We start from the raw sequence: 12,273 nt of genomic DNA on the forward strand, positions 1-12,273 counted from the left end.
CATAACATCTGGATCATCATATTCGAAAATGTACGAGGGTGGACTGAGTGTTCCCACATGCCACCATATGAGAGTTTTAGGAACCACCGAACTTAATTTTGAGATTTTCGTATACTTATGGTTCCCAGAAAAAGAGTACCGCAACACAGTAACTTAAATACGACGTTAGAGATAAGTATTAAAAACCCATCCCACGCATTCAAGAACATTAATTACAGTTTGAGTGTTCTCAGGCAAGTACCTGACGTGTGAAGCCCACTCTTCTTTCCCTCCACCTCACAGCCCCACACACCATAACATCATCCAGTCGGTTCGCTTTACACTATGATCGAACCAGTGACTGTGCCGGAGAGTTGGTACAGTAGCTAGGGGCACTCTGAAGGGCCTTTACGTTTGCATAATTCGTATATACCGGGTGGTTACAGGTAAACTTTCCCTATTTAACACGTTATAAAACAGAAACCAGTTACTGTACGAGTACCAAGCTTGGCAGTATTGATGTACGGAGTATGGGGTGCATGATGTCCATGCGGCACCGTCCAGTTCCAGCTATGGCTGCCAGGTGCCGTGATCAGTCATCATGATTCAAAGTCTGACACTCCCGTACATTCGCGGTGCAGTTGCTGACGTGTCAAGTTTGAACAAAAGCAGGAGGGTTTTGTTGGTGAAGCTCTATCATTAAAAAAAATGATTCAAATGGCTCTGAGCACTATGCGACTTAACTTCGGAGGTCATCAGTCGCCTAGAACTTAGAACTAATTAAACCTAACTAACCTAAGTACATCACACACATCCATGCCCGAGGCAGGATTCGAACCTGCGACCGTAGCGGTCGCTCGGTTCCAGGCTGGAGCGCCTAGAAACGCACGGCCACCCTATCATCAAAAGCCAGCCGGAGTGGCCGAGCGGTTCTAGGCGCTATAGTCTGGAACCTCGCGATCGCTACGGTCGCAGGTTCGAATCCTGCCTCGGGCATGGATGTGTGTCATGTCCTTAGGTTAGTTAGGTTTAAATAGTTCTAAGTTCTAGGGGACTGATGACCTCAGAAGTTAAGTCCCATAGTGCTCAGAGCCATTTAAACCATTTTCTGTTATCAAAACAACCGTAACGCTGTATCTGTTGCAAGGATTACGGAAGGATCCTCTTTCTCGAGCTGCTGTGCGGAGTACGATGAAGAAGTTCGAATCAACTGGAGAACTGGGCGTCGCTCCGGAAAGAGGTCGACGACCTGTTGCACCACAGGTGGTTGATGAAATCGCTGTTGCTATGGCAGACAATGGTGCGCGCAATTCCCGATCGTCAGGCAGTTTGCGTGCTGTGTCACGACAGTTGAACACCCCGTGGTCCACTGTGCAGAAAATGCTTCGAGCCATTCTCAAATGGTATCTGTACAAGATCCATATCATAAACCAGCTTGCACCCAGGACGTACAACGACGTGTTTACTTCGCTCTCCACTTTCTTGCAAGGATCGAAGTTGAAGAGGGCTGGTCCTGAACCATCCTGTGGACAGACAAAGCTCGTTTTTCTCTGACGGGTGAGGTGAACACAGAATTGCCGAGTGCGGGGACCTTCACCTGCAGTCACTTTGCATGAAGTTCCTCTGTACGGGGATGGTGTCACTTTGTGGCGTGATTTCACGGCTGCTTTAATCCTTGGCCCATTCTTATTTGAACAGGTTGGTGCTCAGGGACCAAAGATGTGCAGTGTGACTGGCCAGCCTTACTGCGATATGCTTCGCTAGAATGTCACATCCACCCTACAGGAGAGAGACGCTGTGAACTCAACAGTTTTCATGCGAGATGGAGCTCCACCACACACTGCTCGTGAAGCTTACCTGCTTATCCGAAACACATTTTTAAACGATCGAATTATCAGTCGACCGTTTTCAAATGCTTGGCTGGCACGATCACCTGATCTCACTCTCTGTAATTTCTGGTTGTGGGGGGACCTGAAGGTCAGAGTTTACCAGGGGAACATTCACAATAGTGCTGATCTGATGTGCAGCGTATCATGAGAGATAGCCAGCATACCTACGGACATGCTTCGTTCTGCTGTGCAGAATGCAACCGTGAGCTTTCAGACTGTTCTGAATACTGATGGGCGACATATTGAGCCCCTGTTGCTGCAGTAATGGTACCGTTATGTACCAGCACATTAAAAATGTTTCAATTGAACTGATTCAGCATTATTCCTCTTCCCTATGTCCTTGATATTAATGATACCAAATTTGGTAGTCTTACAGTAATTAGTTTCCGTGTTATAACGTGTTAAATAGAGAAAGTTTAATCATAACCACCCGGTATTTGCAAATCGATGTAGGTATTTTAAACACAACTCTTAGTGTGAGGATCTACTGTGGAACAGCACACTTACTTCCCTATTGAGAAACCTTGTCGATTATGTCACCCACGCACACAATCACACATGCCCTTTTATACAGACACTGTCCTTAGTGTGCACCATTTATTACAGAGCGTACAATTTAGGTCGACTATAGAAATAGCTACTGGAACTTGTAAATTTTGGGCACTTTGTAGAGATATACTGATTATAGCACTCAGAAATTTATTGTAGTTGATATATACACTATAAACTCTTTGAATTTTTCAAGAAACTTGTCTTAATGACTATTGTTTCAAAATTTAAGTTAAAATATAAAAATTCTATCAAGTACAAGTAAAAATGAAACGAAATACAACCCAACAATTTCAAAAAGTTGCAAGTTATTTGGTGCAAAAATTATTGCAATGTTTCTCACTATTTCATGAAATATGCATTTGGTTTAATCACTGTCTCAGTTCTGTTTAGCATCGAGCTTACGAAAAGACAGAGATCTTCTATTTAGATAACACTGAACTACATATGAACTGACGGTGGCCTCTAGCTGCTTCCTCTTATGACTGGGATTCCATCGTGAAAACATTATTTACAACTTTAACCATACATTCTCACACAGGCTGAGATTTGAACTCTTTCCAGGCCAGATCATCACCTTAATGTAATATTCACTTTTTATTGATTATAGCCTAGTGTCTCACTGAAAGATGTACTGATCTTTATCACATGGAAACTAATCACAAACAGAGGGTGAAAATCTCAACACTAAGACTTATTCTTGGTACTTCTTGGGGTTAATGATGCCCTGCAACACCTGTACACGCACAATTGCATCTCTCGCCATGCACCCCTACACGATGACCCTTATGGAATGCCTCATAGTGGCGATATGTCTTCGGCTGGTCAACGACGAGCGAACTTAACCGCCTTGCTTCCAAATATATTGATGTTAACATCCTCACTTCAAATGATTCTAGTCCAGTCTTCTTGTATCCATTGCGCCCAGGGCGTAAGTTTCTCTTTCTGCATTTTTCTCAGATAAATCTTCTTTCTCGGAGTCCTCGCTGGAAAACAATTTTCACATAGTTCTCGTCAGAGCGTTCGACCAGAAACTGCAGGTATGAAGTCTTCAAGATAGTACTCATATTTACGACTTTTGCGATACCTTGACGATCTTCTAGAGAGAGAATGCAGACCAGCCACTAAGCTTCGATGCAGGAAGAGTTTTCAAAACCGTCTTCCGTCTCAGCTTAGTTTAAAGAAAACTTACACTTCGCTAGCAACAATGTGTTGCTGACGACTTAAGTTAAAGAAATAATAACAATGATTTTTCATTCAGAATAAAGCAATAAAAGTACACATGCATTGTTTCATTTTTGAGAGCAGGTCAAATGACAAACTTACTTTGGGGCTGCCTGTTAACTAGTGAAGTCTTTAAATCGTGACAAACTGCCTATTGGCTTCTGTCTCGGGTTCTTCCGCCGACGTTCATCTAATGATTTTTCTGACGTTTCGCCAGCACGAGTGGCTGGCATTGTCAAAGCTTCACCCTCCATTGCCGGTGGTGAACTGGAGCCGAGCTCGCGGCCGCAGACTATATGTACCTGGCGCGCAAACGTCCGAGGGCTTCTCCGCGGTCATTTCCGGTGCGGTTCTCCTCTTGCTACCTGCGACGGTCGTTCGCTGCAGTACGGGAAAGCCAGGATCCGTTTACCTTAAGGATTTCCTCTTTCTTGTTCAAACTGTTCGCGTCTTTTTGTATTTCTACAGCTTCTCTGAACAATCGCTTGTGATAGTGCTTCTCTACAGCCAGAACTTCCGTGTCGGCGAATTTTATTACGTGGTCGGTCTCATTCAGTGCGTGCTCTGCCACGGCCGATTTCTCCACCTGCCCCAACCTGCAGTGTCGCTTATGCTCTTTGATCCTGGTGTTAATGTCATTCCGACATAACGCCAGAAAAATAATTAGATGAACGTCGGCCGAAGAACTCGAGACAGAAGCCAATAGGCCGTTTGTCAACAAGTGGCCACGAAAGCCTTAACAATTTTGTATTACGCCTCTACGGGGAGGAGATTTGCAGATTGTACCGACGCCTTGACCAACGACGGAAGAAGAAAGCGCGACTGATGTCCTCTCTTGCCTTTCTGTCACGGTGCCGAGATGAATGTGCTACACCGAAGTTCATGAGATGTAAGCGCCTTTTCACCGCCGCCGAAGCAAATCGTATCTACGACAGAATGGAACGAGCTTTTCTTCGTGAGCGATTACATACAACACGGAGAGACTTGGCAAGAACGGATCAGGAACTTCTGGACATTTTCTATCAACTAAGTAGCAGAATGCATCGAGACGACTGGGACAAGATCGACAGCATCACTCACAGGAGCATGCAGAACGAACTCGAGCGCTGCACCGAGCGACAGAAGAAAAAGTTTGAAAGATGCCGGAAGCAGACCGACAAGGCGATTCCCGACATGTCACACACAGTGGTCAACCTCACTGAACGACAATTGACCGAAGAGGAAGTGTCTGTTCTTCAAAAAGGAGGGAATTTCGCTATCATCCCGAGAACTCTACCTATGGAGGACATCATTGCCAACACCGAAGCAGCCATTGGGACCCTTCCTTGTGAAAGGGCAGAGGAAATACGCACTGAAACAGCCAGGATACTGCGCCGAGCAAAACCACCAGTTTGCAACCTGAAGAAAGAAGAGGTACAAGCCATTAAGAATCTCAACGCCGACAAGAGTAGATTGGCACTGCCTGCCGATAAGGGGAATGCGACCGTCATAATGAGCACCGAAGATTATGAGCAAAAGATCCGAGACCTATTAGATCCGACGACGTACCGAAAACTAAGCGCAGATCCGACGCAGCGTATCACACGGAATACGAATCGATTAATCAGGGCCTCTTCTCTGCCGGAGGACATACAGAGAAACCTGCGCAACACAGAAGCCCTACCACCTCGGCTGTATGGATTACCCAAGATCCATAAGAACAACGTTACACTGAGACCGATCGTTAGCGCTCCTGGCTCACCGACATAGAAACTGGCAAAACACTTGGCCTCTCTCCTCCAGCCACACGTGGGGAAGACCGACACATACATTAAGGACTCAGGACATTTCATTGAGAAGCTGAAGAAACTGAAACTTGCACCAAACGACATCCTGGTCAGCTTTGATGTTGTTTCGTTATTTACGAAAGTGCCACTCAGTGACGCTCTGGAGCACATCGGTTCCATTTTCCCGCAAGACATCAGAAAGCTCTTCCGTGCATGTCTCATCACGAGCTATTTCACGTGGAATGGCAATTTCTACGAACAGCTGGAAGGCGTCGCCATGGGTAGTCCTCTCAGTCCAGTGGTTGCCAACTTCTTCATGGAACAATTCGAAGCGCAGGCACTGGACTCGGCGACTTGCAAACCTAAGGTGTGGTCCAGGTACGTCGATGATTCTTTCGTGGTGTGGAGCCATGGTGAAAAACAGCTCGGTGACTTCCTAAGACACTTGAACAACCTCCATGCCAACATAACATTTTCCATGGAAGTCTAGATGTACTGGTTACAAGGGACGGCGAAAACTTGGGACACAGCGTGTGTCGAAAACCGACATACACGGACCGATACCTGCACAAACTGTCGAACCACCACCCGAGCCAGAAAAGAGGCATGATTAGTACGCTCGTAACGAGAGCAGGACGAATATGTGAGCCGCAACACCTCAAACGAGAAATGCAACACCTGGAAACTGTCCTGAGGAGCAACGGGTACTATACAAATTATATTAGAAGTGTAACAGAGCCAAACACTCGGCGAAGTAAGGAACCAGAAAAAGAAATGTCGGGTACGCCCTTTCTGCCATACATTCCCAGAGTGACGAACAGAATCGGCCGTATATTGCGCAAACATGGCGTAAAGACGATTTTCAAACCGACAAGGAAGATCAAAGAGTGTCTTAGATCGACGAAGGAGAAAAGAGACCCACTTGCAATGTCGGGAATATACCGCATACCATGCACATGCGGAAAAGTTTATGTCGGAATGACTGGACGATCCATTAACACCAGGATCAAAGAGTATCGGCTCCAGTTCACCACCGGCAATGGAGGGTGAAGCTTTGACAATGCCAGCCACTCGTGCTGGCGAAACGTCAGAAAAATCATTAGATGAACGTTGGCCGAAGAACCCGAGACAGAAGCCAATAGGCAGTTTGTCAACAAGTGGTCACGAAAGCCTTAAAAATTTTGTCTTTAAATCGTCGTAAGGTAAGACTATTTATTTGAAAAGTATAGTATACCACACTGTCTAAAGAAGATAAATATATAGTACATATAACAAAAACAAAAAGTAGACACATAGCTCATTGATTAAGTATACTACAACTTAAATTCATCTCACGATTTTAGAGCAAATAAACATTGGAATACACTTTTGAATACCACCACTGTATATCAGACCTCGTGTCGAATAGTCTTCCCATAAACACGTCACTAATTTTTCGACCTGATTTTTGCTGCACGGTTATAACTGCACCACTATAGACTGACCGCTTTACCTCAATGCATCCACATTTGCATACCTGAACTGCCCACAGGATGGTTCAAATGGCTCTGAGCACTATGGGACTTAACATCTATGGTCATCAGTCCCCTAGAACGTAGAACTACTTAAACCTAACTAACCTAAGGACATCACACAACAGCCAGTCATCACGAGGCAGGGAAAATCCCTGACGCCGCCGGGATGCCCACAGGAAGGAAAGTCTCAATGACTATCACTTACCATACATACACACACACACACACACACACACACACACACACACACACACACACACTGATAAGCTAAAACATTGTCATCACTGCCCACCGCGAAACTGGATGCCGTCTGATGGCGTTGCGGGGTACCATTACCTGCTTTCTACGTAATTGTTGTATGTGGAATTAATTTTAGTTAATCCGTATAAGTCAGGGCATATTGCCACGTGCAGTTTGAAATACGCGAGCAGTCAGCAGTCGCAACCTACAGCGATGATAATGTAACGTAGCAGTTTACATTCTGAATATTGTTTTTTGGGAACGCCACGTATATTTTGAGTGCGAATAAATGCATCTTTAATATACGTAGCGTGACTTAATCTTAGTACACAGGCAAATAGTTATTTGTTATTAATGGAAATGTTAAGCTCTCTTTCAATGAATGACAATGTAACGTAATCTGCAACTAACCCAGTTGTAATATAGAGCATAAAATGATTTCTTTTCCGACAAAATTAGTCTAAGATCACGCAGAAAGAAAGAATGGTACAAACATCTGCGTATTTTTGAAATAATTACAAGGAATTTGTTTAACTTTATCTCTTTAAGATTGTAGTTAACTTTTAATCCTTTTGAATTAACTGAAAAACATTTTAAATCAAAGGAGAAGCCTCACCTAAGCCTTGCGGTGTTAAATCTCGGAATGAGTTTCGTAATCAAAAAATTAACTTTAATATTGAAAATTGACTGTGAAAATTCATAAAAGCACTCAGAATTATTTTCCTTCGCGAGTGAACCTCGCGAACACAAATTTTTTTTAGTACACCTAATGGCGGACTCAGCGCCACCGAAACAGACGAAGCCAGATGGACAATGGACAGCAATATTATTATTATCTTTAAATAAATTTCACGTGGAGGGAGAGGTTTTTTTTTTAAATTAAACGTCAGATACTTTCACTTAACTATATATTGTAACCTTAAAGATCATACTGATAGCTGGTTATTCATACATCGAGCCACAGAAGAGAGAGAACGAGCGAAAAAAAGAGGACAAACACATGCGAGCAACATGGCTCTTTTTTATATATACAAGTTCCATGCTTTCATCGAACATATTGAAATATAGTATTCTTTATCTTTGCGATTAATGGAAAATGTTTACAATATTTGCCACAGAGTATTATCAGACTCGACAAAATGACTTATAATATTACAGGCATTATCTTCTGTTTTACATTTCGTTCACACCAGTTGAATAGATCGTGTCATACGTTAGATAGGCTTCCAGGTGAAGCCGCATCGGGCACGTGAAGTAGCAACCAAAGTGTGCAAGTGGATCAGACACGGACGGGGATCATCCTAGCGAAGATATGGGCTGCAATCCATTGAGATAAGGGACTTTGACAAAGGGCAGATTATTATGACGCAGTGCCTGTGAACGAGTACCCCGGAAACAGCGAAGCTGGTAGAATGTTCAGTGATGCTGTGTTGAGCATCTACAGAAAGAGGTAGAAGAGCAGTGAAATTACCACTAACAAGGGGAGGCCGCCAATTGTGAAATTCAGATTCGATTCATACTGTGCATAATAAAAGCTCATGGCCAGAGGTGTAATGTGGCAAAGCACCAAGATGCACTTCTCAGCCGTTGTCGAGAAAATCGACAGTTAAAAGAAACCGTTGCGGTGAAATACTCTCTGCGATTAGTTATTTTCTACAGCGTGGTGGTGCAGCGGTAAGCGCTCGGGTTCGTAATCTGAAGGTCGCCGGATCGAATATCGCTCCATGCAACTTTTTTTTATTATTTGTTTTTTGTAATATATATATATATATATATATATATATATATATATATATATATATATAATTCCCGGCAATCAGTTACAACAATTATGCATATAATAAGTTGTTGAAAGTCGTTTGTCGTGGAAAAACTGGCGACTTCGAACATCATTATGTTTTGTGCAAACAAAGTTGTATTTCACAAATGTTATTAATTGTCTTCATAATGTTAACCACGTATAGTTAACGGAAGACGTAGAAACGAATACGTATAGCGTAAGTCAAACGTTCGAATTAGAACAGAGACCCCACGAACACAAACTTGCTGTGGCCGGTATGATATATAAACTCCGTTACTTGCTCGTTACACTTGAAGGACAGATGTTGAATGGGCCGAAACGAGCCGCCCCTTAACAGCGTAGTTGCCTGCTAACTTAGAAAGAAGGTAGATGCGGTACCTGGCGCAACTTATAACATAGTCAAAAATCAGTGCGGACGGGACAGCTTTGGTACACCCTGTTAAACAAACGGAAAAATGGAGGCGGTACAATTGGAGAGCGATCCGCCATCACCAACATGCATAAGCAATTCATTAATTGTTTATATATATATATATATATATTCGAATTGCAAAAAACTAATAATAAAAAATATTGCATGGCGCGAGATTCGATCCGGCGACCTTCGGGTTACGAACACCAGCGCTTACCGCTGCGCTATGACGCTGTGGAAAGTCATTAATCGTAGAGAGTATTTCACCGCAACGGTTTCTTTTAACTGTCGATTTCCTCGACAACGGCTGAGAAGTGCATCTTGGTGCTTTGCCACATGACACCTCTGGCCATGAGCTTTTATTATGCGCAGTATGAATCGAATCTGAATTTCACAATTGGCGGCCTCCCCTTGTAAGCTATAAATGGTTGGACGTCCTCAACGCTTCAGAGAACGTGGGGTTTGGAGGCTTGTCTATTCTGTAAATTAGGATAAATGGTGATCTTTGGCATCCCTGACGAGAGAGCACATTGCTGGTGCACGCACAAGTGTTTAGGAGCAGACCATTCACCATACATTGTTGAACATGGAGCTCCACAGCAGACCACCGCTAAGAGTTCACTTGTCGAGGGAACGACGTCGTCAGTTACGAATGCAGTTGGCACCACGGGACCATAGGGACTCGATTGTCGATCAATTGAAACGGGTCGGCTCGAGGGCGAATCACACTTTTGCTGCGTTACTTTGTTGTCTCCATCAGCACCATCACAATCGGTACAATGCAAATAATAACAGGAATGACTCCATCAACGCCATCACTGAGATGAAGCCCGGCTCTAAACGTTCAGCGCACCACGGACGTAGGTCAGTGGGAGCAGTATTACGCTATGGGAGGCATTCTCCTGTGCATGCCTGGGACCTGTGGTAGCATTCGAAGACATGTTGACAGCTGCGAACCACCTACATTCCTTCATGCTTGATGTCTTCCCCGACGGCGATGTTATCTTTCAGCATTATAATTATCCGTGTTTGGAGCTAGAACCGTGCTACAGTGGTTCCAGGATCATTATAGTGAACTCAAGCTGACATCTTGACGACCAAATTCGGCTTCTGTAAATCCTATGGAACCAATATGGGCCACCATCGTGTTACCATCACCGCATGCGCAAATCGACAGCCCGTTGTTTACGCGAATTACATGAACTGTGTGTAAACATCTAATGCCACATACCTCCACAAACTTACCAATGATCCGTAGGATACTTGATACGCAGAATCAGTGATGTATTTCGTTCCGTAGACGGACAAAAAAGCGATTAAGCAGGTGGTCATAAATGCTTTGGGTCATCAATTTATATTTATTTATCCGATGGTGGATTAGCCCACTTTCTGAACAGCTGTTTATGAATCATTTAGTTTCTCTTGCAAATAAACTGGCACACAGATTTTATTAGCCCTTTCCACCTATGTTTTAATAACACATCTCTTCTGCACGAGATGATGGTTCGAATCCTTATGGAGATAACGGTCGGTATGTGTATCTTTCTTACATATCTTATGATCTAAAGTCACATCTACTCGTTTAATTACTGAAACATCAAAAAAATTAAGCTGTCCATTAGGCTGTCTCCACAGTTAATTGTATCTTTGGATTAATACTATTTAACTGCACCAGAAAACAAGTCAGTTCCTCTTCACCGTGCTCCATGCCACAAAATGGTCATCCACATACCGATACCACTTCAGAGGACTGTTCAAGAGTAAACACTACCACAGGAAGATCGCTGACCTCTTGCACCCTAACATTTATAAAATGTTGTAAAAGGATTCTACAACGACAGTGTTAACAGCTAACAATCATTTAATAAAAAAGTCTTCATTTCTAGCGAGGATGAAAAATATCTTTGCAAAATTGAAATTCCCCTTCCCCCCGCTTGATTTTATGGGATACCTAAGGTTCATAAGCCTAATGTCCCACTGAGACCGTTAGTGAATACTACTGGATACCCTAGTCAAGAGTTGGCTAGACATCTGGTCTCCTTGTTACAACGCTGTGTATCGCAAAACCTGATGGCCATATTAAAAATGTAATGCACTTTATAAAAAATTGAGGGAGATTATAGTCAGCAGAAATGATATCCTGGTCAGTTTTGTTGTGGTATCCTTGTTCACTATGGTTCCGATTAACGAAGCTCTTTCTTACATAGCTGAAACGTTTCCCACTGATACAGTAGTTTTGATTCGACATTGCCTACGCACGACTTATTTACAGTATAATAATGCGTTCTGTGAACAAGTTGAAGGCGTAGCATTGTTGAGCCGCCGTCCGCGTCCAGCTGTTGCTAATCTTTTTATGGAATTTTTTTATACAACAGGCGCTGCAGTAAGCCAATGAAAGCCCCTTGTTGTTGTGATGCACTATCAATCTTCTGTCACTAATACAGACATTTGATTGAAAACTGCAACATCAAGAGGTAACTTTCTATATTAGTGGCAAAAGACTATAGTGCATCACAACAACGAAGGTAAACAAAATGGAAAAGCGGGAAAAATTTTCCAAACATAAAAACGTGCTTATATTTTGTAAATAGAGCGGTAGTGCGATCTCCGGCATGTAACCAGATGAGAGGAAACGCAGATGCCAACTAAAAGCGCGATGAACTTTAAGTAATAACTTCTTTACATAAAAAGCGAGAAAGTCTACGAATAATGCATATCAAAAGAAAAGAGTACCGTAACTCTAACATTATAGATCCCACTGATGATGCGTTATAGTAAAAAAAACGCGAAACACGTCTGGGAGAATAAAGTACAGTTGAAAGGTCTCTGTTGGATTCCTTTCATGTTAATTTCTTAAATATATTGTCATTTACGGCATAAATTCCTCTTCTAAATTTAC

The sequence above is a fragment of the Schistocerca cancellata genome, chromosome 5 (assembly GCF_023864275.1).
Source record: "Schistocerca cancellata isolate TAMUIC-IGC-003103 chromosome 5, iqSchCanc2.1, whole genome shotgun sequence".
Taxonomy (NCBI): Eukaryota; Metazoa; Arthropoda; class Insecta; order Orthoptera; family Acrididae; genus Schistocerca; species Schistocerca cancellata.